The sequence below is a fragment of the Sturnira hondurensis genome, unplaced genomic scaffold, assembly GCF_014824575.4.
Source record: "Sturnira hondurensis isolate 20B ecotype Veracruz unplaced genomic scaffold, ASM1482457v3 Scaffold0007865, whole genome shotgun sequence".
NCBI lineage: Eukaryota > Metazoa > Chordata > Mammalia > Chiroptera > Phyllostomidae > Sturnira > Sturnira hondurensis.
This window is the reverse complement of record NW_028080496.1, coordinates 8556994-8582623: the sequence shown is the minus strand read 5'-3', so window position 1 is coordinate 8582623 and position 25630 is coordinate 8556994. Positions and strand designations below refer to the sequence as shown.

Below are 25630 nucleotides of genomic sequence, written 5' to 3'. Positions count from 1 at the left end.
CTGATTCTGGAATAGCTTGGCGATGGTGGGAGTGAGGTCAGGTGCATTTTGGGGGCGTGGGGAAGGAGAGAACATTGAACTTCAGGCAAATGCGTTTCTTATTAGCTGTTTCACTTGTGGGATATGTAAGTTGGAGAAAGGAGTGATAAATAAGGAATGAATGGACCTATGCAGAATATGTGGTGTGTTCCAACCCCCTGGCGAGGCCTTCTGCCCATGTTGTCACTCAACAGTTCAATCACGTCCGGATTAACGCAGCACACGCATACAGAGTGCCTTCTAGAAACATTCATGAGTGAAAAAACAAACAAAAAAAAACCCAGCACATTTTTTAAAAAAAAGTTCTTTAGGAGAGGAGCTTACCCCCAGGAACTTGTTACTGAAATTGGCCACACATACAGAGCTCACATACTTCATGGACAGACGTCACTCAAGAGGCAGGTGAGACCGCAATCTGGACTGACATGTGGGTGCGTAATGCTGGCCTTGCTTCAGCAGCGCGTTGGGACGGTTCTGCTGGTGGTGGCCACGAAGGTACCAGACTCACGCAGCACTGGTCCTGCCTGCTCTGAGCCGAGAACCTTACCACCTGACCATGCCAGGCAGACACTTTCTCTCCTATCCAGCACAGCTCTGTCGGGCATCCTGGGGGATGTGGGGGGTCCCCAGAGGAGGGAGAGCTTTGGACATGGTTTTGTCACAAATCGGCCCCTAGTTTGTCTCTGGCCCGGCCTGGGAGCTGCTCTGGAGGGTCCATCCTCCTGTCTGCCTGGAGAAAGGGGATTCTGTGTGAGAGCTGTCCACCCTCAAAGTCCCAGCGCCTTGCTGGGGGGAGAGGAATATTCCTCCCCGCGCAGAGGGGTGGCCAGGCAGCGCTGCGGCTAAAAGACATGGCTCAGAAAACTTAAACAAGGCCAGCGATGGACGCATCGGACACTGACTTTGTAATTTAACAACCTGGAGTGAGAACTATCAGGTCAGTGACTGGAAGTCTATCCTATAAACAAGGATTATAAGATTTAAACAGGGCTTGGCCTCCCAACAGTCACGTCAGCAGCCAATGGTGATGGGTGGGGAGGCTCCTGCTTCTCCACTTAAAGTGACAGCATCCAGCTTCCCCACTTGGCATCGATCATAGAGACACATTGATTTCCTTTCTGGGGAAACGCATATTTCTTTGCTCCTGCTAAAAAGATAAATCTGACAGGTTTTAATCAAATGTCATTGGTCCCAATGGCAGAAATGCGCTCCGTGCCACATAAGGACACAAAAATACCCCAGGAACTGAAGCGAGAGTTTTGTGGCCAAGTTTATTTGGAGACGATGCTTGAATTAAAGCGCACACAGTGTCACACACTCACGCAGCTGCGAAGCCTGTGGGTTCGTTAATCTTTTTCAAGCTCGTGTGTTCCTGGTAGTGACATCAGTGATTACTGGCCTCCATGAAAATTTCCACTGTCCAGTTCCCCTGTTTTACCCAAAGATGTTGGGGTACCGGGACTTGGTTTTTAGACTGAAGTCTTTCCCAAGATGAAAGCTGGCCTTCAGAGGAAACACCCTTCGCGAGATAATACAGAAAAATGCACAATATCTGTGGTTTTTATCATACAGGCTCTTGTAACTGTCTTTTTGCTCAGTACTTGGCCATGTAGGGACCATGTATATTATTGTATAAATTTATATATTGAGTAGCTCTGGTTTTTTTCAATGTGTCTATGGAGAGCCACATTATTTATATGTATGTTGTTTTTTCTGACTGTACACAGACATATAATCAGATTTTTCTTGAAATTTTTTGATATTGAAAAGGTCTTTGGAAGAGGGGCATATACCTTCTTCATTGATTATTTCAGGTTCTCTCATTAGAAGCTGAGCTAATTTGTTTTTCTAAATATTTGACTCTTTGGCATGTGTTTTGGTCTTTTTTCCTCAGTATAGATATGACTGAGTGCATTTTCATTGAAATGAAGAAACTGGATGTCTCTTGTTCACACCTACTGGTAATTTCCTGCCCAGATATTTTGGCATAATTGACTTTATTTCAGCTGGTTTTCAGAGGTGAAAAAAAGAACCCACATCAGGAGTGGAAGTGGAGAAATACCATTTTCATTGACCATCGATCCAATCCATCTTTTCAATAAAGATTTTGTTTTCATTTGACCCTCCTAATGTTGAATGTTATATTATGATATATGATTCAAGGAGAATTTTATTCGGAAAACGGTATTGCAAGAAAGTTATTTTAATAATCTTACATAGGGATTCATGATGTGTGTGTGTGTGTGTGTGTGTGTATTTCCACTGCATTTTAATGGGCAAAAATAGAGAATCAATTCTCTTTCAAAATAAGAGCTTTAAAAAAGTCCCTTTAGTGTGCCTCCATTGCCATGCCTAAATTCACCAAAATCACAAAACTTTATTCCCTTTTATATGACAATGTGCCCTATAAGAGAATCACCCTGCAATATATTATTGGGTTAATTTTGACAACCACTTGGTTTAAGAATGATCTTATAACTATGATTTTGTCCTCGATGTACCATTAAAATATACATATTTTTTTTTTCTGAAAGGCACAGGGTGATATGGAAAAGAGGAAAGGTAAAGAGCAAACCAATCAGAAGTTACCTTGCAAATATAATATTAGAAAATATTGGCACATAAATTGTAAGAGGCAGAAATTAACTTCTTAAACAGTAAGAAAGGGAAGCCAGTAAAAGTGAGTGGACTCCTTCATTGGAAAATTATGGCATCCTCACCGAGGCTCTGCCAAGTGGTTAAAAATGTGTTCCAATTCCTATCTGGTTCTGGTGTCATTTAACCCCAAATGAAGCGCCATTGACATGGGCAATATGTGGTCCTTTCCTGAAACGGTATTTCTGATGCTCCCAGCTAGACAGTGGAAGGTAGGAAGGCAAGCACACCACACTTTCTGGCTCATGATTTATAGATGCTGAGCAGACAATAAACTCATGCCCTCCCTGGCCCCCGCAGGAAACGCCACCAGCTAGCTAAAACTCCAACATGGTACTGCGTAGCAATATTTCCCAAAGTTTTTTCTTATTTACAAAAGAAGCAATTCATTTTGTAGGACGTTTCAAACTGGCAAATGGCCAGTGACAATTTTGACCGAAGCTGGGTGCAAAAGGTATTGCAAAAAACACAAAGAGAAAGAATATTTAGGAGAGATGGAAACAAAAAAGGAGATTATTCATTCTTCCCTCCAGCGTTTTTCAAGCCAGTTACAATTATGGGCCATTTCTGGGAGCTTCTATAGATTTTTTTTTCCATTGCAGAAGGCGGAAGACTAAATAAGTTTGTGAATACACACAAAAGAAAGAGAAAAAATTCGGCAGGACAATGGAATTTAGCTGATTGTTTGAGGATCTGAGTGTTGACAATGACGCTGTTAGCCAGGAGAATGGACAATGTGATCGCGTTTGTTTTTTCCGGAAGGGATTTCAAGGATCTCACCGAAAATTAAAGTCCTAGCGAAAGTGTGAAATGGAAGCCATAATAGGCGCTGGTGGAGGAGGAATAAGATATCAGAAATCTTAGAGGTGGCGCTTGCTCCTCTATCTGGTGGGCACGGAAGTGCGTTTCAAGAGAAAGGAGAAAGCAGGAGGCTCGTTCAGTGGGTAGTCAGAAAACTCTATATAATCCACCATTTAAATCACGAGACACACTGCTCACTCATGCCCTCGGCCTCTTACGATCCAACTGTGAAAAGATTTCTAGACGTTGGGGTCTACATAGGATGCTTGGAGGTTTCATAGTCCATTTCAGAGTTGCCAAGTGAAGACTTTCTTAGAAAATTCCAGCTAAACTGGAGGGCATTTTAGTTGTCAACTTCTTCACAGATCTTCACAAACAACCCCACATCCTAACACACACACACACACACACAGACACACACACCAATCTTGTGTTTTAAAGATAAAATATGGGCACTTCTCTATTGGGGCTGGCTTTCCATTTGCTCTGGAAAGAATCTTTGGAACCCTCCCCACATTGTCTGCAGCTCCCTGACACCGGGAGGCCGAACCATGGTACTTTCTGACGAATAAATACACTCACTCTGGACTCAGCAAAGCCCAAGGCTGGGTCACAGCTTGGCCAGAGTCTAGATGCTCCGTAACTCGAGACAAGTTACTAAAACTTCTGCACGTTAACTTCCTCGCATGGAAAGTGGGAGCGACAATATTTAACTCAGAGGAATCACAACACTAATATTGCTGATGTATTGAAGAACGTGAGCACAGAAGAACTTACTAGATAACAGTGAGCTGGCGTTGGAAGTGGAAGGAAAGCGGGAGGCAGAGACTCTCGGGGTTGAGCTGTTCCTCTATGTCCCCTGTCCTTCCGTTTCTGCTCATTTGACCAGCTGCGCTCTCTGCATACGTGGAAGTTTGCGCATCCTCCCTGCTCGTCTCCTTACAGACCACACTCCCAACGGGCAGCCTCGGAACGTCAAGAAATCAAATCCCTTCTGTACAGGAGTGACTTCTGCAGAGGACGCCCCTCCCTGTGTCCCCTAGTTAGACGAGACTCGGGTGCAAGGCAGGATGCCCTGGAGGTTGGAAGCGGGAATCTCCTGTCCAAAGCTGCCAGCCTTCCCTGGGATTAGTCACTTGGCTGTCTCCTTATGCAGATAGTAATTCAGCGATAATCATGTTACCGAGATGCCATTTAATCTGTACTTGGCATATCTCAAGTTTTTATCTTCATTAATAGAGCCATCAAAGTTTCATTGGGCCTGACTGGTGTTGGACACACGAGTGATTTGCCCAGAGGGGGGTTTGCAGTTTTCCAGGAGTCTCGGCTTGCCATATGGCCACTGCTAATCTGTGAGCATCAGGGGTGTGTGTGTGAGGGGGGGGCTAAGCTCGCCTGGCCTCTGGCCAATGGGGCCATCCCTCACCTCTGAGGACATGTCGCTGCCGACCCCAGGCTAGGGATCCTGGATCCCTGTGGTGTGTTGGGCTCTCCAAGCACCATTGGCTGGGGGAATAGATGCCTGGTGAAGGGAAAGGACAGTTTTTCTGGCCTCTGTGTCCACGAGGCTTCTAATATAAGCCATGGGAGCAAAAGACCCCCGTGAAAGGTAGGGTGGTCCAATGGAAGGTTGCAAACCCGCAAGTCCCCAAATCCGGCACGAAACCCTGACTCTGCCAGTCAACTAGCGACGCGAAATCAGGCACATCAGCCACTTCGCCTCTCTGAGCCTCAGATTCTCCCATCTGTGTGACGTGAACCAGAGCGTGTCGCCTAGTCTCGCCAGGACGGGGAGCCGGGGGCAGACCAGTGTGGTAGCCTCACGACCCGGTTGCCCCACTGCTGGGACTAGAGCCCAGAGAAGCCCCGCTGCAGGTCCCCGAGGTGGCTGGCCAGGAACGGCCCTCACGGTGTTACATGTGGTGGAGGGGATGGTGGTGACTAGGACAGATAATCAGGGTCAGGAGGCCCACCACGCAATGACATGCCACAGTCAGAAGTAGGGTAGACGAACATTAAAAATGTTCCGGATGGGAAAACCAAACCAGGACAGAGTCTGAGGACGCCATTTGTATAACTGAAAGATATATCCGCCCCGAACAAGGCTGCCCTCCGTGTCTTGTGAGGATACATACAAATCCAAATATGTCACCACAGCTAGTTCTGCCACTTAGGGGTAGGGGAGGAGAAGGGGACATAAGGTGATACACCCGTGAGTGAAGGGCCTGGTACAGAGTTGTGATGAGAGCACACTCTGAGTGGAAGAGATCGGAGAGAAAAAGGAAAGATCAAGGACAAAGGCATGGCCTCTTTAAAAAAAAAATAGTCAAGCCCTGGCTGGTGTAGCTCAGTGTATTGAGTGTGGGCCTGTGAACCACACGATCGCAGTTCGATTCCCAGTCAGGGCACATGCCTGGGTTGCAGGCCAGTTCCCAGCAGGGGACCCACGAGAAGCAACCATACATTGACATTCCTCTCTCCTTCTCCTCTAAAAATAAATAAATAAAATCTTTAAAAAAAATGTCACGAGCCCTGGCTGGTGTGGCTCTGTGGATTGAGCACCAGCCTGAGAACCAAAGGGTCGCTGGTTCAATTCCCAGTCGGGGCACATGCCTGGGTTGTGGGCCAGGTCCCCAGTGCTGAGTGTGCAAGAGGCAGCCACACATTGGTGTTTCTCTCCCTCTTTTTCTCCCTCCCTTCTCTAAATATAAATAAAGAAAATCTTTAAATTAGTTTTTAAAAAGTCATGGGACAGGAAAGGATTTAATGATAGAGTTGCAGGGCCTTTAGGATCGGGGTCCGAGGAGAGTCTCGCTGTGGGCCTTTCCTCTCCCCCTCTGCCCCTCTGTCTCAGAAGTCAGGAATCCTGAGGAAAAAATGTGAGAGAGGAATTGAAGCCCAGTCGCCTGACAGGCTCATTTGCTCTTATCTGAGCTGTCCATCTCCAGAGGGCCTGGCTGCCTGAGGCGCTTCCCTATTTTCCCCAGTTCTCCGTCTTTTTTGGGTGACTTACTCACTGTGGGGCTTTAAGAAGGTGTGGTACCCATTCCTGTCGAGCCAACTGAGCGTTTCCGGGGTCCCCCACCCTTTGGCCCCAAACGTCAGTGTGGCCGCTCTTCCCATCAATGAGATCTTTTGTGTGCAGTGGGTCACAGACATCTTGCTGTGTGAGAAAGGACCACAGGGGGACTCCCATCGGTTCCCAGAGTCTGAGAAAAAAATACAAGCGGGGCCTGCTCTGTGGTCCCCTTTTGTCGGCTTGTGAACAGAAAGACGAGTGTGCATTTATTGGGGTGGGATTATTGTCACCGTGGTGCAGGTCGTGGCTGCGACCAAGTAAAACAGAACAGGGACAGAAACAGTCTCCCTGCTGAGTGGCATCATCGGTGTAAGCCTTGCCTTCTCCAAAGCTGTGTCCATTTCCTCATAAATAAATACAATAAATATGCTAAAGGGGGGGATGGAATGATCTGCCATCCACTTCCTTTCCTAGAAGCTAAACTTTGAAGCTAGCATGGGAGATAAAATTAGCAAGACATGTCCCCCTCTTCCTCTTCTTCTACCTTCTCTCCTCTCTTCCTCTTCCTCCTACTTCTCCATTGGCCAATCAGATGCCTTATCCATCTGAAGGCAGTGATTGGTTCAAGGATGGGTATACCATCCGGGCTGAGCCAATTCAAGGCTTCCCTGGGACTTTGGTTGGTGGTATAAAGAAAGCAGTGCTCTCCTTCATGGAATAGCCACATATAATCCAGTAACTGCTGGTGAAGAGAGCTGGGGTGAGAGGCGGCTGGTGAGGAGAAAAGCAGAGCGGAGCAGAGGAAGACACGCCAGCCATGGCAAAAGCCAGAACTTTCTGGACTCTTCACTGATGTGAACTAATCAGTTCCTCTTTGCATCTTAGCTGGTAGGAGTTGGCTTTTTGTCATTTGTCTTAGAAGATGGCTTAAGCCTAGAATGATGACTTTGTCCCCAAAAAGGAAATAGACCCAGGATTTTATAAAAAGCTACTTTTGTGATTTTTTCTGCTTATGACTGTATTGGACTCTTAGGAATTTTACTATTGCCCTGGCTGGTGTAGGTCAGTGGTTTGAACACCAGTCTGTGAACCTAAAGGTCACTGGTTTGATTCCCAGTCAGGGCACGTGCCTGGGTTGCCGGCCAGGTGCCCAGTAGGGGGCGCGCGAGAGGCAACCAATCCATGTTTCTCTACCACACTGGTGTTTCTCTCCCTCTCATTCTCCTTCCCTTCTCTTTAATAAACAAATAAAATCTTTAAAAATAAGTTTACTACTAATAGATGATGGTTATAGATAGAGAGAGCATCACAGAAAGTGAATGGAAACTTAAAAATCTGTGAAAGATCAAAGTAACAACCTTGGCATGCTGATTTTTCAGCCTGGTTCAGATATTATGTGATGTTGGCGTATGCAGTACTCAGTGACTTCTGCATGAGATTTGCATAGAGAGAACTTTAAAAAGGTTACATTTCTTTTCTACTTTCATATTTAATTTCTGTTAAGGTTATAGAATCTCATTGGCAATGTTGCTGGTGTTATTTTTGTAAACTCCAGCGCTATTCAAAGGCAGAGGGATGGAAATTCTGAGCTAGTGACAATAAATATATTTTATGTCCGTGTAACTTTCAAGCTGTAGTATGTCTGAGAGCCAGGGAAGGTTGCTTTTTGCTCTGAAGTCTTAAGTATACACTCAACCCCCGCAAACCAAAAAACCCTGAACTTTTGTTTATAAGTTTCAGAGATTTTTGCCTTTGTACTTAACACAAAGTCAAATGTAGATACAATCCACTTTAAGTGCTTTTGGCAAAGTATCAAATATGCTGGGTTTTGGATAAGGGAATAAAGTGCCTTTTCATGAACCCAGGTCCTCGCCACGGTGTCGCAGTCGGTGACTTCAGTCGGTCAAGCTGTGATCTTGTGACTTAGGTACGCCTGCCCCCGTGCAGGACGGAAGCGGCAGATGCGGAATCTGGGACATCTTCCTGGTCTGTGTTAGTTTGGTCTGATCCTGAATTAACTGATAGAGAACTTCACAGAAAGGACTCTGTTTATATATTCTTTGTTCCTCTGTGAAAGGGAACATGTTTTGTACCCTTATTTCAGTGAAAGGGCCTGAGGCTAATTCAGAATCCAAGATGATTTGATTCGTGTTCTATACTGGATTTACAAAGATACTCAATATCGGTGTGTGTGTGCACACACTGTCTCTAACTCGCCGCGCTGCCGTGTGTGTGTACAAGATGGGAAATGCCTTAAAGAGCAAAGCGGTGGTACGTGGTCCATTTTGTTAGCCCTGTAGCCCCTAGGGGTGGGCTCTCAAGAAATAAACCAGCAATTTATAATTGTATAGACTTCACATTCCTGAAGATGTCTGTCTGTGAACTTCTATGTTCTTGAAACCATCTGGTGAGGTGGATTGGGTGAGGCTTATAATTGTTACTTCTTTCTTTTTTTTTAAATAAGATTTTAAAATGTAATTTTAGAGAGAGGGGGACAGGGGGAGAAGGAGAGGGAGGGAAACATAGTGTGAGAGAGAAACACTGATTGATTGCCTCCAGTATGCGCCCTGATTGGGACTGAACCTGAAACCTAGGCATGTGCCCTGACTGGGAATCAAACCTTAGGTGACGTTTTGCTTTGTGGGATGACACCCACCCACAGAGCCACACCAGCCAGGGCACACAGTTATTTCACAGGTGCCGAATCTGAGCCCCAGAGAGAGCAAGTGACCTGAGAGTCCCTCCCTGTCTTTCATCCAGCCCCACAGGCGGACTCCCTGTGTGGAGTGGAAGGTGTGTTGCCAGGCAGGGTGGTGGGCAGAGGGCTGCAGCCAAGTGTGAGTTCACGTGTCAGGTTAGAGACAGGTGATACCAGCCTTCCCACAGGGCCGCAGGCCTCCTCCACCCCCACTGGCCCCATACGTACTTCCTGGACAGCAGGGAGCATCCAATTACACTCTTATCTGCTGTGAGCAACTTCCTCGTGACCGGGAGGTGAGGTTTCCAAGTGGACGAAAGTGGCAAATTGTCTCTGGCTTAAAGGTGGTCTCCAGAGTGCCTACAGGTTTGCCCTTTAACTTCAGGTTCAGCTAGACCATTGTCACCTAACTTTTACCTTGTTTTGTTCATTGGGATAGGCTGACTTACCACTCAGATAGACAGGAAGTTGTGTTGAGAAAGGGTCAGCCAAAGCAGGATGCTTCATGGGGAACACATTTCCTCGTATCCTTGGGTTACCAATATTTACAGAACAAAATGTTCTTATCGCTCAGAGCCGTAGCGAGACGAGTAACGTTTAACAAAGACCCGCACATAATTGAGGGATGAGCCATCTAAGAATCTGGCTTGTCCTTTGGCGTACCGATGCTGATACTGCTACACATCTTTGACCAGGGGTTGACTGAGCACATACTACATACCAGGGGACTGGGCCGATGCTGGGAATGTGGTGGAAATGACACATACCCAGTACCTGCTTTCATGGGACCCATAAGCTAGTGGGGACAGATGAGAAGAAAGGAAAGGCAGCTGGATTCGTCTGGGTATCTCAGAGTTTAGCCTGCCTGAATGTCTTCATGTCCTCACAGCGGGGCTCTGGTCTCAGTGGCTGTGAAACGTAAAAGTTTCGTGACTTTTTGTCATCCGTGAAACCTAGGAGTTAAAGTGGACGCTTTTCAAACTCTTTTGGGGGAAGCTTTTCCTCTAAGATGAAGAATAACACAAGGGCTCTCATTACTGCTCCACATAGTTCTGGAAGTCCTAGCCAGAGCAATTAGGCAAAAAGAAATAAATAAAATGAAAGAAAATAAAAGAAAAGGCATTCGGATTGGATTGGAAAAAAAAAGTGACATTGTCTCGGTTTACAAATGATATAATCTTCTATATAGAAATTCCTAAACACGGTCAAAAACCTCCTAGAATTAATAAAGAAATTCAGTAAAGTTTCAAGATACAACATCCACATACAGAAGTAAGTTGTTTCTATGTACCAACAACAACATATTTGGAAAAGAAATANACCATTGTCACCTAACTTTTACCTTGTTTTGTTCATTGGGATAGGCTGACTTACCACTCAGATAGACAGGAAGTTGTGTTGAGAAAGGGTCAGCCAAAGCAGGATGCCTCATGGGGCACACATTTCCTCGTATCCTTGGGTTACCAATATTTACAAAACAAAATGTTCTTATCGCTCAGAGCCATAGCGAGATGCGTAATGTTTAACAAAGACCCACACATAATTGAGGGATGAGCCATCTAAGAATCTGGCTTGTCCTTTGGCGTACCGATGCTGATACTGCTACACATCTTTGACCAGGGGTTGACTGAGCACATATTACATACCAGGGGACTGGGCCGATGCTGGGAATGTGGTGGAAATGACACATACCCAGTACTTGCTTTCATGGGACCAATAAGCTAGTGGGGACAGATGAGAAGAAAGGAAAGGCAGCTGGATTCGTCTGGGTATCTCAGAGTTTAGTCTGCCTGAATGTATTCATGTCCTCACAGCAGGGCTCTGGTCTCAGTGGCTGTGAAACGTAAAAGTTTCGTGACTTTTTGTCATCCGTGAAACCTAGGAGTTAAAGTGGACGCTTTTCAAACTCTTTTGAGGGAAGCTTTTCCTCTAAGATGAAGAATAACACAAGGGCTCTCATTACTGCTCCGCATAGTTCTGGAAGTCCTAGCCAGAGCAATTAGGCAAAAAGAAATAAATAAAATGAAAGAAAATAAAAGAAAAGGCATCTGAATTGGAAAAAAAAGTGAAATTGTCTCGGTTTACAAATGATATAATCTTCTATATAGAAATTCCTAAACACGGTCAAAAACCTCCTAGAATTAATAAAGAAATTCAGTAAAGTTTCAAGATACAACATCCACATACAGAAGTAAGTTGTTTCTATGTACCAACAACAACATATTTGGAAAAGAAATAAAAAAAACCCCTCATTTACAAGTGTCAAAAATGATAAAATATTGAGGAATAAGTTTAACTATAGAGGGGAAAGACCTCTACCTGGAAAACTATACGTCTTTGATGAAAAAAGTTGAGGAGGACAAATAAATGGAAAGATATCCCTTGCTTGTGGACTGGAAGAATTCATATGGTTAAAATGTCCACACTACCAAAAGCTACCTATGAATTCAATGCAATCCCTATCTAAATCCCAATGGCATGTTCACAGAAATAAAAGAAAATCCCAACATTCATATGGAACCACAGAGATGTCTACTGGACAAAGCAATTTTAAAAAAAAAGAACAAGGCTGGAGGCATCACACATCCAGCACATGCATTAAATTATACTACAAAGCTATAGGAATGAAAACAGTATGGCACCAGCACATAGACCAGTGGAATACAACTGAGAGCCCGGAAATAAACCCACACATATACAGTCAACTGACAAGGGAGCCAAGACTATTCAATGGAGAAAGGAAAGTCTCTTCAGTGAAATAATCAACAAAATAAAAGTTCAACCTACAGAATGGGAGAAAATATTTGCAAACCATACATCTGATAATGCCCAAATTATGTAAGAAACTCAATAGCAAAACCCCCCAAACAATCTGATTAAAAAATGGTCAAAGTGTCAAAATAGATGTTTTACGAAGAAGACAGACGAATGGCCAATAGGTACTTGAAAAGATGCTCACCATCACTAACCATCGGAAAATGCAAATCGAAACCATGACGAGGTATCGGCTCACACCTATCAGGTTGACTGCCTTCAAAGAGGGCAGACGGGTGTTGGTGAGGATGTGGTGAAAAGGGAGCCCACTGTGCACTGTTGGTGGGACTATAAATGGACAGTGTCGCTATGCAGAACAGCATGGAGATTTCCTCTAGAATCTGAAAATAGGACTGCTCCATGATCCGACGCCCCCACTTCTGGGTAGCTACACAACCGAGATGAAATCGGGGTCTCGACATGGGGTCTGTACCCCTGTGTTCACTGCAGTGTTACCCACAGAAGCCAATGCAGAGAAACGACCCAGGTGTCTGTCCGTGGAGGGATGGGTACGGAAGTCACAGGAGAAAAACAAAGGCCGTATAATCTCATTTATAATTGGACCCTAGCAGAGCCGAACTCACAGAACAGAGAGCAGGATGGCTGCCAGAGGCTGGGAGAAATGGGAGATGTTGGTCAAAGAATACAAACTTCTGGTGATAACGGGAGTGCGTTCTGGAGATTTCGGGAGTAGTACGGTGACTACAGTTAACAAGATGGTATATGCGAACATTGCTGAGGACAGATCTTAAACATTCTCACCACACACAGTACACGTGTGAGGTGATAGAGGTGTTATTTAGCACACACATATATATATTCCCAAATGTATCTGTGTATCAAATCGTCACGCTGGCCACTTTAAACTTAACACAGTTTTAGGTCTATTTTTACATCTCAGTAAAGGCAGGGGGCAAAGCCTTCCCCATGACCCAGAGACAAAACACTGGTGTGTGAGGTTGGCCTGGCCTGGCCTGGCCCAGGGGGCCCCCCGTCCACGGCCAGCTGTGTGATTTGGGCCAGCCTCAATCCCCCCCCCCCACACAGTGCAGGCCTAGCAACAACCCCCTTGAAGGGAGGCTAGAGACGCAGGAGATCACGAGCTGTGGATCTGGACAGTGCCTGACGAGGACAGTGTGACATTTTCCGTCAGTAAATGCTAGGAAGCCGCTTTGGTAGTGAGGGTCATTTCGCTTTCCTGCTTAGAAATCGCCAGTTCCGATCGAGGTTTTGGGATCTGACTCTAAGTCCTAACCTTGGCCTCAAGGCCCTTCCTGACTTGCCACCTGCCCTAGTTGTTAAGCCCATCTACGGCCTTCTCTCTGTCACTTTTTTGGGTCATTGTCCTCGTTGCTCGAATGGCCCAAGCATCGCCCTCCCACCCCGGCCCCTTGGGACACATGGTGTTCTGGGCGGAAAATACTCTTTCATCCTGCCTCCCTTCCTTGTCCTTGAGGTCTCAGCTTAAATGCGGCCTTCCCAGGGGAAGCTTCCTTGAACCCTAGAAACGCCCGGAACCTCTCTTTATATTAACCCCAGAGCTCCTTGGTTGAGACACTTCTCACTGCTGTAATTAAGCACTTCACTCCTCCTTATTTAATAGCTGTCCCTCACTGGGACGCATGGGCTGCACCCCGGCCTCTGCCCCCCTGTTCCCAGCCCAGGGCCTCCCTCATAGCTGGTCCTTGGGTACCCGTTAGATGGAGGAAAAATAAATAAATAAATGAGTTGGTAAATAAAGGATTGCCTTATTTCGAAAAATCCCCCCGGACATTTCCTGATGTGTTTTTCATTAGAAGAAGACCAGGGGGTATGAACCATGGGGACTTTTGTCAAAGTCACAGGTGTTTGCCCAGCCTTGTGTCCTTTTCACCCCCGAGGAGAGTGGGACGTCCTTGGGGACCATTTGTCACCTATGGCCTGGCAGGCAGCCTGGGCTCTGCAACCAGCTGCAGCCACTCTGACCAGAGCGATCCGCTGGATGATAAAAAGATACCACCTCTCAGGGACACATGCCTCGTTTTATGGTGGAAATGGAGAAGCCGGGCCCTGCAGGTGCGGCCCGGGCTGACACGGCCTCTGTGGAGAATCCTTGGAGCCCTCTCGGAAGAGGTGCAGGCGTACCCTGCGTGTAATCAGCCACAGGCCCAAGAAACGGCTCCGCCTCAGCCCGAGGAGAGCCAGATCGCGACCGAAAGATGGATGGCCGAGGTGGCTCTTCGCTGTGAGCACATTGTCTTAATTTGAGGGACCAGTCTGGCCCCCGTGCTAATCACTGGAGCAGAGAGCATATACGGCTAGCACGGGGGCGGGGGGGGCATCAGTTTAACCCTCAGTGTACCCCTTAAGGAAAAACTCTCCGTGGTTTTCTTGATTATTATTTTAAGGACAATGAGAGAGAACGTTAAAATGTGCCGCTCCGTCACGAAAGCTGTTCCCTGGCTGCGAGTTCCACACGCTAAAGGAACAAGCTTCCTACTTGAAACGTCTGAATCTCTAGCTACGGAAACATGTTTCAGCCGATGGATGAACTGCTGTAGGAAAAGCCAGCATCTTGCTGGCTGCGTTTTACACGGGGCGTGTTGGCGGTTAGTCTGGAAGTAGCCACGCAGAGAGACAGTGCTCTGGCCATGAGTTACACGGTACATAGATACCTGGTAGTCACTTGTGAGGTCATGCTGTCAGTGGGTGGCTTGGTCCTCTGGGCGGCTTGGTCCTGGCAGGGTTTTCTGGGTGGCTTTGGTCCTTGCTGAGGCTTTGAACATGCACTCTCCGTCCAGCTGCAATTAGCTTGTCGGTTGCCTGAAAATGCCAGAAAAGGGATCTGAAGCTTGGGTGGGAGGAAAACGCACTCCTGAACGCAGCACCCTTGCAAACACTTCTGTCTGAAATAAAAGCAGACAGTAAGAAGCTTGAGCACATGCAGAATCACTGGATCCGCAGTGCACCCTGTTTTCGTTATAACCCCTGAGCCTTTGCACGCGGACCTTGCACAGCCCTCCCCTCCCCCTGGTGACTCTGTCCCAAACCTTCTCAGAAAATGACAAGTGGGCCAGTTTACCCCTGAGGGGTTTATAAGGGTGCAGGTGCCGGGAGACCGGCTGAGTGAGGCTGAGCTAGTCGCTCGATGGCTCAGTCCTCGATAATCCCCCAAGCACGTGCTATCGAATCTGACTTTACCTGGGGCACACGGAGGAGAGTTTTTAGCAAACGATATGCTAAACACTCCCAAAGTGAAGAAGAAACTTAAGAGGTTTAACAGTGGCTGCAGAAATATAATCATTGGCTCTCGGGGTAACAGCAGCCAGCCGCTTCCCACCTACGGGCATAGATTGAGTTCTCCGCGGCTGAAGACAACGCAGAGAAGTGTGTGGTCTCAGTGTGTCTGAAGGGGAGCGGGTCGCTTAGCATAAAACCTGCACGTATATGACCTGCCTTTTGTGCTGACTATGATGAAAACGACATCACAATTGCGTACAGCGGCAGCCCCTCAAGGGGCAGAGTTTAGTACAGATTTTTCTGGAAAAGCAATGCTGCTTACGCAGGGGAGGCTAATGTTTGCAGACAAGAAATCGTTCTATTCTTTGCACGTGGGCGGCAAATCCCAGCGCGGCTCCTGGGATCGGAATGTCACTTTTTGCTTCTGCAGTGACGGTGAGCCATGGCTCCAGGAGAAAAATCACGTTGCCTCATCTTCGGTCATAGAAAAAGAGCCACTGAGCACCTCCAAATATGGGTGTCAGGTAACACGTCGAAGTCGGGCAGGAAGGTGGCTTGGCTCTTCCGCGCACATCTGCGATGTTGAGACGCCGTTCTGTGGAATAGATTCCTCTCCAACCCCCAAAGTGAGCCCCCTGCTGAGGCCTCGATGTGAAAAGTACTTCGTGTTCTCTAGTGTGTCCATCAGCAGACGAATGCTGGGGCAACATGGACAACCTCTCTGGCCTGATTTCCGTTATTGCTGGCACCGACGTGGCTGCTGTCATCCTGGTGAGCTCCTTGACCCGGGCAAGGGGAGGTGGGCATGCCGGAGAGGCCCTGACCCCCTTTGGTCTCAGAACGCCTGTCAGTGGCCTGCCGTTTACATCCCTTGCCAGGGCGACACAGCACCCTCCAACAGCTGCCAGTCCTCTCGCTGAGTTCGGAACTCGATGCCCCTTCATCAGTTGGAAGGCTGGGAGGCCTTACCCACAGCTTCCCTGGTCACCTAGCTCCAACCTGGTAAAGAGGTACCATCCCGACTTTGTGGTGACGGCAGCATCACAGCCCAATTGTACTGAGTCATTTGTCAAGCCTGGTGCTTGTTTTTGATTCCCAAGAGTGACCTGCTCGGAGTGAGATGCACGCATTCTGTGACCCTTATCTGAGCATCCTTCCCCGTCCGCGCTGCTCTTGGTCCTCAAATCAGCCGCTTCCCCTCGGTCCAGATGCACTGCCAGCTTGGGGTGGTTTGAGTTGAGTGGGTTGGACAAGGGGAAATAGGCGATTTCCTCTGCCTGTTGTAGAGTTAATCTCTCGTCCAGATACTTCTAAAGCATCTCTTTCAACAGCCGGCTTTCGTCCCGGGTTAGCGGCAGAGCAACTAACCCACGAAGAGCAACTTTCTTCTTAACCACGCTGCAACTCTGAGTCCAGATGACAGATGATTTCCTGGTTCTGAAGATGACACTTCAGCGCTTACATTTCTTTCAACGGTTTACCCCAGTTGGAGGGAGAGAGTGCGTTTCTCGTGTCAGCGTGGAGTGAGTGGGATGCGTGTGTGCTGATGACAATGTCTGGCGTCTCTTCCAGAGTGGGGTGAGGGGCAAGGCCTACGAACGGTGTCACCTGCTGGAAATGCTCTTTTCTTGTGTCCACTATTTGATATTTGGGGGCTTCCCTCCTGTCTGCATAAATTTCCTCTGTTTACTTTCAAAAGATTTCATTTATTTATTTTTAGAGAGAGGGGAAGGGAGGGAGGAAGACAGGGTGAGAAACATGGATGTGAGAGCGAAACACGGATCAGTTGCCTCCTGTTCGCGCCCCGACCAGGGACTGAACCCGCAACCCAGGTACGTGTCCTGACCGGGAATCGAACCAGTGACCTTCTGCTTTGCAGGACGATGCCCAAGCAACTAAGCCACACGGGTCAGGGCTCCTCTGTTATTAAAAGTCCTATTTGGGCCTGCTGAGAGAACAGACTTTCTTACTATGGACCTTTGGATTTTTTTTTTTAGTTTACCCTGGTAGCTTAGTCTTTGCATTCCTTTGCCATGCTCCACCCACTTTGCTTTCCCCATAGCCCTACCCTGTCTGTCCCCAAATGGCTATAAGGGGTGGTCAGGCTAGACCTGAATCTAGGAAGTATACCCAGCTTTATCTATCCCCGTTTTTCCTTTTCCCCCAAGTAAAACATTTGTCTCAAGTGACACATTTTGTTCAATACATTTTAACCTCTCAAATGTCACTTCTGTGGCAATTTGACTGCAAGAGGAAATTTGCAAACATTTTCACAATGGAGTCCTCCTTCCTTACCCTGACAAAAATAGAGTGAAATCAGCACGTCTGTTTAAAATCCTTTTTTCCTTTCTGAAAGGCATCTATTTCCTTCCTTCCTGATCAACAGGAAGAAATACATGCCCGCCTTCTCTACCCAAGTGTAGAATATTATATATTTTGCCATATGTACTCGGCACACAGGGGCTCCAAGGGGCTATAGCACCTTTCGGCACAGTAGCGATTTTAATAATCTTGTGACAGGTTTTCCAACTGGTAGGTCTTTGGGGAGCGGAGACCTGCCTTGTTCATGGGCGACCGCCTGGAGAGCAATTCAAATCAGCAGTAAATAATGTGAGTTCGGAACGCTCGCCGAAGTCGAACCTTCCCAGGAGACTGAGCCATCCCTAGTCTAAAGAAGCGTCCCTGTCGCTCGGAAAACTTCCACCTCTTCCTTCTGGGGTGCGTGAACGTAAGCTGAGCCTCAGTCAAGGGTTAGGGCAACATTAAGGCCTCGTCTCGGAGACACAGCAGTGCGTTGCCACTGCCCTTAGGTTTTGAAAGATGTTCAAGGAAGGTACTTAGCTCAAGGCAGGCACTTCGGCTAAAGCTTCGCCTTCAAGCTTGAATACATTTGTGTCTCCCGCTGGTCCTGTGGGGGTCAGCTTATGTCTCCGATGGGCGCGGGGGAGACCAGGCCCGGTAATTTACGGCTCCTATTAAGGTTGGCTGGGCGTGTGGACAATGTACCAACAGTTATTTCTGGTGGGCCCCTCCCAGGGGAGAAAGTGCCTCTGCAGTGTGGCTTATTTTACCAGAAGACGGATATGCCTGACCTGGGTTTTATGACAGATGTCAAGTATATTGAAGGGTGTTGTGAAGCAGATCGCCTTATTGGCAAAGAAATGAAAGACCTCCGGGAAGATGGATGGGGAGCTCTTCTCAAGGGTGTTCCTGTCTCTGTGTGCAGGTATGGCAATGAACTTGAAGAAGGGCCAATGGGCAGGCAGGGGTGGAGACTTCGGCCTGTCCTTGACACTGGGAAATGAAGTCCCCGAACCCTGGAGTGGAGGGTTGATGGGAGAGGGGGACAGGGTTGGGACTGGGGTGATGTGAGTCAGGTTTCTCTGTGAGCCAGGTACTCCTTGCATGGACACCCTGGGTGCCTCTTAATACTGCTCAAAAAATGTTGGCTCTCTAGGCTTCTTTCTTGAGTTTCGCTCGAGAAACACTTCTTGTGGGTCCCCTGTGGGCCAATACTATGCTGCACGCCGCAGGGTCCCTGCTCGGGCCCTCGCGTCACTCATACAACTCTCCATCTCTCTTCTTCTGGGCCCCGCACAGTGGGAGGGTGGGGGATCTTGGGGGTCAGTTGTAGCTGCCAGGGGACTTGGGGTATGCTGCTTCACTTCTCTGAGGCTCCTTTTCCTCGGAAAAGGAGGGAAAAGGGGACTCAAACTCCTGCCTCGCTGAGTTGGCAGGACTGATCATAATAGTGTCTTTACGCCTGCCAAAAAGACTAGAACAGGAACGATAGGGGGGAAATGAGGCCTCTCTCTGTTTAGCCTTCATCCTATTATTAATAATAACCACTACTACGCAGGCCATTTACAGTATAGCCCCCTCCACTGAAACGATCTTGCGTTAGACCGCAAGCTCCCTGTAACCCTAGGCTCTGAACTCCCTCTGTCCAATACGGTCATCAGAAAACGCTGCTCCTGCGGCCGGCCGAGTTACAGAAGGTTGCCCTTCCTCCAGGCGGGTGTGGCTAGTGCCGGGTGTTCGGTATGGCCGAGCAAGCGGATGGATTTCCGACACCCCTGCCGCTGGGCACCATCGTGCTGGGTCCGATGCGCTCCGTGGTGGCCCAGCTGGACTGCGCCCTGGGCTTGGGCTCACTCAGGACATGTTTTCAAACTCAAATTAGACCAGTCACTCTAATGCCAGAGGCGGGGCGTTGTGTTTTCAGAGATAAGTTATTGCAAAGACTTCTGGGACAGTCACCACAATAGTACTGTCCCCTTAAATGTCCCTTCCCCTGAGTTAACCAAAAGCACGAATACAGTACTTCATTCCATTAAGGCGTTGTTGCTGTGGTTTTGTTTTCTAGTGACCAGAAGACCCGTGACCTGCAGCAAATCAACACCAGCACAAAGCAGGAGAAAAACACGGGGAAACCAAAGTGTCACAAATTGTTAAAGAAGGATATGCACGTCTTCACATGTCTCGGACTCCTAAACTTGGAGGGGGTGGGCGATGAACTACAGCCGCTGAGACTAGCTTGCAGGGAAAGGTAATTGTGACGTAGAATATTAGTTGGCTTAACTATATTTCCTTTTGCCAACAGTATAATTCTTTTTTCCCAATATTTTATTTATTTACTTTTAGAGAGAGGGAAAGGGAGGGAGAAAGAGAGAGAGAGAGACATCAGTGTGTGGTTGCCTCTCACATACCCGCTACTGGGGACCTGGCCTGCAACGCAGGCAGGTGCCCTGACTGGGAATTGAACCTGCGACCCTTTGGTTTGCAGGCGAGCGGCACTCAGTCCACTGAGTCACACCAGCCAGAACTAAAAGTGCAATTCTTAATAGATGGAAGAGCTGTACTGTTTTTGTATTTATCTTGTCCTATTTTGTGAAGAGAAGATTTAAGAGTAAAGATCTTGCTTGCTTTACACCCCCCTCCCTCCCACCCTTAATCTACTTGGCTTTGACCCTGATCAAAGGGAACTCTCTGGGGACAGGAGCACTTTTCTAGGGNACCAGCCAGAACTAAAAGTGCAATTCTTAATAGATGGAAGAGCTGTACTGTTTTTGTATTTATCTTGTCCTATTTTGTGAAGAGAAGATTTAAGAGGAAAGATCTTGCTTGCTTTACACCCCCCTCCCTCCCACCCTTAATCTACTTGGCTTTGACCCTGACCAAAGGGAACTCTCTGGGGACAGGAGCACTTTTCTAGGGTTTGCTTCTCCAAGCCGCCTGCCAAGGTGGTATAATGGCTTCTCCATGGGGCAGAAAATGCAAGTCTGTCTAGAAAGAAAAAAAGCAGGATCTAGGGGTTTTTTTTTTTTTTTTTGGTAAAAGATGGGAAAACACGAGGTGCAAACAGAACTGAGAAAGGCATTGCTTTGTATGTGGGACCATTCCTTTTCCCGAGGTCCCAAGAATGAAAGCGAGTCGTTTGCCGACGTCTGTCTCTTAGGTGGGCTTGAAAATGATTTTTCAGATGATTTGAAATCACGGGAGACATGAGTTTTACTTCCAATCTAGAAAATGTGGAATATGTCACTGGGCCGAAGGAGGAGGAGCGAGTGGATTTTCGACCACAGGAGTATTTCACAAATTCATATTCTTTTCTTCATTTGGATTTTTTGGGTCCCCTGCTCCTTTATTTCACTTTGAATTTGTATTAAATTTGTTACACGCTCTTGAGGGAGGAAGGCTCTCGAGGGTTTAATCCAGGTTGTAAGATGCTATGAATAAAACAAGGCGGGGGGCGGGGTAGGAATTCACCATCGCTTCATTGAACGAACCGAGGGCTCATCTCAATATGCCCTTCTCCCCCGGCAGCTTCTGAGTCTCCAAGGCCTTTATTAACTTGATCTTTGGGAATAGTGTTTTAATTTTTTCCATAATCATCATGCAAATTGATCATGAGAATCTCTGGGAAGGAAAATAAGGGAACCCATGGCCTCATTAACTCCAGTGTTAGGGGACCCGCATTCCTAAGAGCGGGTGCCCTTTCCCCGCAGCGGCCTCTGCCTTCTTTGCGGGTGACTCGATCCAGCCCCCAGTGGGAGCTGTGGCATGTTCCTTGCCTGGCCCGTTAAAATTGCCTCATGCATTTCACTCCCTTACGAAATAATGGGGGAATAATTCGAAAGGTCTCCACCTTATGGAGGAGACCTGTGCATTCGGCTGGATTCCAACCGGTCCCTCTCAGTCTCCTGTGACAGAGCCGTACGCTGCAACACACACGTGTCTCATCTAAACTTTATTTCACAAACATCAAGGCTGCAAACTGCTAAACTCCAGACAATAAATCGAGTCCGTCAGCATGAAAACGTACAGCTCAGATGCGCGATTTCTCATGCCGTTCTGCTGAGTCAAAAGAGCGTGTTTTAATTTTAATTTAACAGAGAGAATGGCAGAGACAAATAGATGGGTCCAAAATATACTTAGGAACAGAGTTCTGAGCCCGTTATTAATTTCCGTGCGAGCGAGCCCCCTTAAACCCGGGAGAAGGCCGAATCAAATGTAGCGCACGTTTATTGATGGCCCGCTAGGTGCCGCGCAAGGTGTTAAATGCTCTGCAGTACCGCCTCATTTATTCTCATTTCACAGGTGAGGAAAGGAGGGGGCGGGGGGAAGGGGTCACAGAGCTGGTCCAGCTCGGAAGTGGCAGAGTCCTTTCCAGATCTGCTTCATCGTGAAAACAGGTTTCGATGCAACTTTTGGAAAACGAACTTCTTCAGAGCTTTGCGGAGCAAGGGTGGTTCTCAGTGGGCCTCAGACTCTTAGAGCCACGGGCTGTCATGACCAGCCGGGTGAGGACAGTCACCGACAGTGTCAGCCACCACGTTGTGCACACTAGTGACTTCCACTGATTAGCTCTCGTGTCCCCTTCGATTAAGCAAAAACAAAACAAAAGAACAAAAAAAGAACGCCACCCACTCACACACAGACCACCGTACAGTGCGTACCAGAGGGAAGGGGCGCGGGGGAGGTAGAAGAGGGTAAAAGGGGAATTCATGGTGATGGAAGGAGACCTGACTTGGGGCGGTGAACACACAATACACTATACAGATGATATGTTATAGCATTGGACAACTGAGGCCTATGTAATTACATTAACAAATGTCACCCTAATAAATTCAATTGGAAAAAAAGAAAAAAAAAGAGATTGTCCCCTTAGATGTAGGGCATACTCAGGAAACGGAGTGGGGAGGAATAATCAAATTACTAGACGGGTTAGTTGATCAAATCTCTCCTCTCAGGACAGGCAGGCCGACCTACATGGCTGTGTTTGGAAAAAATCCTGTATCTCAGCTACAGTGAGGGATGTGTTACGTATTTCTTAAAGTCCCTCTGATGTCTCTTGAGAAATTTTGTAATAAATATGCACCGACAGCTATGATTTGTAAGGTACTGAATCCTAATGCAATGAAATGTGCCTTCAGTCAACACTTGCTGAGTATCTGGAACATGCCGGGGATTGGGCCGGGGGCTCCAGATGCAGATGAAAGAAGGTGGGCTGATGAGCCAGTGCGGGCAATATTAGAAAGATGACTCAGCCCTGGCCAGGTGGCTCAGTTGGTTGGAGCATTGTCCTCTACAGCAGAAGGTTGTGGGTTTGATCCCCAGGCCAGGTGCATATGGGAAGCAACTAACTGATATTTCTTTCTGTCTCTCTCCTCTTCTTCCTCGCTCTCTAAGATCAATAAAACATATCCTTAGATGAGGATTAATAAAGAGAAAGAAAGAAAGAAAGAAAGAAAGAAAGCAAGCAAGCCTAAAGCAGAGCAAGCAAAGGGGAGACTTGAAGGCATGGGCCTTGAAGTTATTAGCAAGAATTTTTCAGAAAGAAAGGTTGGAGCCCTGGCTGGTGTAGCTCAGTGGATTGAGCGTGGGCCTATGAACCAGAGGATCACGGTTCAATTCCCAGTCAGGGCACATGCCTGGGTTGCAGGCCAGTTCCCAGCAGGGGATGCAGTTCCCAGCAAGGGGCGCACGAGAGGCAACCATACATTGATATTTCTCTCCCTCCCTCCTTCCCTTCCCCTCTAAAGATAAATAAATAAAATCTTTAAAAGAAAGAAAGAAAGGTTGGAGAAAGTGCATTCTATTTTGAAGAAACTTCACATTGAACTTCATCAAATAAGGGGATGTTTTTCACCTTGGCCACAACTGGTTAAGGAAGGGCGTGTTTTATGAAGGAGAGTTGGCACCATAATTGATTTATCTGCTAGGACGGTAGTTTCTCCAACTATGCTCCAAAGAACAAGAGTTTCTTGAGATGTTGACTGGTAGTGTCTGGGAAAACAGGGGGTTTGGGGGCCTAATGAAATGTGGGGAACCCTGGATTAGGCTGTACGCGGCACTCTTTCCTGCAGACACCCTCCGAGCCTCTGACATGTTACTCTGTGTTGGGAATTGCCAAGAACTTGCCCTAAACCGTTTCCTCTTTCCCTTTTCACCGTTCTTAAAGGGTCCCTGGATCTCACAGTGGAAAACACAGCTGTAGGGGAGAGGCAGCTGTTGGCAGCCTTTAAGAAGCGCGTGGTTTCTATTTCAGAACGAAACTCTGGGCGGCTGGGAAGACGTGGGCCAGTGGTAAGAGATGGACGGGAGGCAACCTCTCACCAGGCTGTGACGTCCTCCTGAGCCAGAGAAACTAAGGGGCAGAGTGAAGATGCTGACCCTGTAAAGGAGGGCATGGGATGGAGTGATACCTAGCAGGTAGAAGGGATACGCCATGACCTTAGGGAGGATGAATGAGTAACACAGGTTGCGGGGGACTTCCTGGTTTCTACTTGGGAAGTGTGCACTGTGCAGAGACATGTCAGGTAGAACATGAGAAAATTAACTCAATTTGGGATGTGACATAACTGAGGTGCCCGTAAGAACTAGAGACAGAGTTGGCCAACTCAGCCAGAAGTTAGAGATACATTGTACAGCAGCTTCTTTTTTTCCCTAGCAGTGCTTTAGGGGTCATTGTAATTATTATTAAGTATTGCTTAATAATCTATGTATAGGAATGCAGGTTATAGAGAGTTATATTTGTTTGTTTGTTCATTTATTTAATCTACACTAGAGGACATTGTTTCCATTACTGAGAGAAACTGAGAGAGAGAGAGAGAGAGAAACTTTGATTTCTGTACACGCCCTGACCAGGGATTGAACATGCAACCTCGGTATGTGCCCTGACTGGGAATCGAACCCACAACCTTTTGGTGTACAGGATGCGCCAACCAGCTGAGCCACACTGGCCAAGGCAAGAGCTGTGTTTAATAGAAAGCTGAATATAAACCACTAGTTAACTACATTGATTGAGATACTAATATGTATCATTAACAGCGCATAAGGAAAAAGCAAGCAGACAAAATACACAAAGAAATAAACCAAGAAATAAAAAAGAAAAGATGCAACCCTTGCTCCAGCAGCTTATTATCTTAAGGTTACAACGATGTTACAAGTGCTCTAAGATACTACTTGTGTTGGGGTCATGGAGCTTCCCCTTGCTAGGTGACCTAGGGCAATCTATGTAACTTTTTAAAGCTTGGGTTTTCCCATTTGTAAAATCTCATTGGTAGAATAACTCCTCATTAAGAAATTGTGAGGATTAGCTGGGGTTAAACAAAAAAGTATTTACTGTATTTTGAATGTATAAAATAAATTTCTTTAGGAAATAATGTAGGCATTGTAAGCTATTTAATAAATTTTACCATCACTTTATTTGATTTGCAGTTAATACCAAATAATAACCTGTCTATTTGAATTGCAAAAAGTCAAGCTGGTTTGAATTAAAAAAGTGTGAAACATTCTTCGGTTGGCGGAATACATCACACTTTCGTCAATTAAAAATAGGTAAAATGTGTTAAAAATAATGAAAAGTTCATACTTTAATTGAACTGGCTGTTTCATGAGCTTATATTTTTATGAAGCTTAATGAAAGAAAAACTGAAGTGGCCCGTTATGAAATCTGTTAATTGTTGTTATTCCCATAAAGGTCACATGATTACAGAAAGTTTTGCAATTATGCCAAGGAGAAATGCACAGTGCCCACCTTTCATTTTCTCTGGATTTAGTTTTGATAATAAAGACCAGCATTCACCTTGACAAACAGAGCGTTCGCTAAATTAAAAACTTCCTTTAAACACACCAGCAACTTTGGGCACAAGACTGCCAAAATTGTGGGGTGTGTTTGTCAGGCTGACAGACCTCTCTTTGTTCTCCCTGGCTTCTCCACCAACTGTTATTCCAATACTATCATAATCTTAAATATCGTTGTGCTAGAAGGCACTGCGGCATTAATTAAAAATATAGTCTAATTATTTACCCGCAGTTGGTTCCTACAAACCTCCACAGTATAATCGGAGGACTCCCGAAGGGGTTCCACGGTATTTGGG

The 25630-nt window shown here is 46.8% G+C and overlaps 2 long non-coding RNA genes across 4 annotated transcripts; both read left to right on the top strand.

Annotated features, from left to right (window-relative positions):
* The first annotated feature begins 8377 nt into the window (after positions 1-8377).
* LOC118992075 (uncharacterized) lies at positions 8378-16017 on the top strand. The gene is made up of 3 exons (XR_005067538.1): positions 8378-8441; positions 15676-15769; positions 15852-16017. It is a non-coding gene; the product is annotated as an uncharacterized LOC118992075 (long non-coding RNA).
* Positions 16018-17049: 1032 nt separating this feature from the next.
* On the top strand, positions 17050-24359 carry LOC118992008 (uncharacterized). Of its 3 annotated transcripts, XR_005067525.1 has the most exons (4): positions 17050-17077; positions 17766-17967; positions 18354-18471; positions 23797-24359. It is a non-coding gene; the product is annotated as an uncharacterized LOC118992008 (long non-coding RNA). The 3 variants fall into 3 exon arrangements; XR_005067524.1 differs by lacking the exon at positions 17050-17077 and having other exon boundaries at positions 17620-17963; XR_005067523.1 differs by lacking the exon at positions 17050-17077 and having other exon boundaries at positions 17620-17967.
* Positions 24360-25630: the final 1271 nt, after the last annotated feature.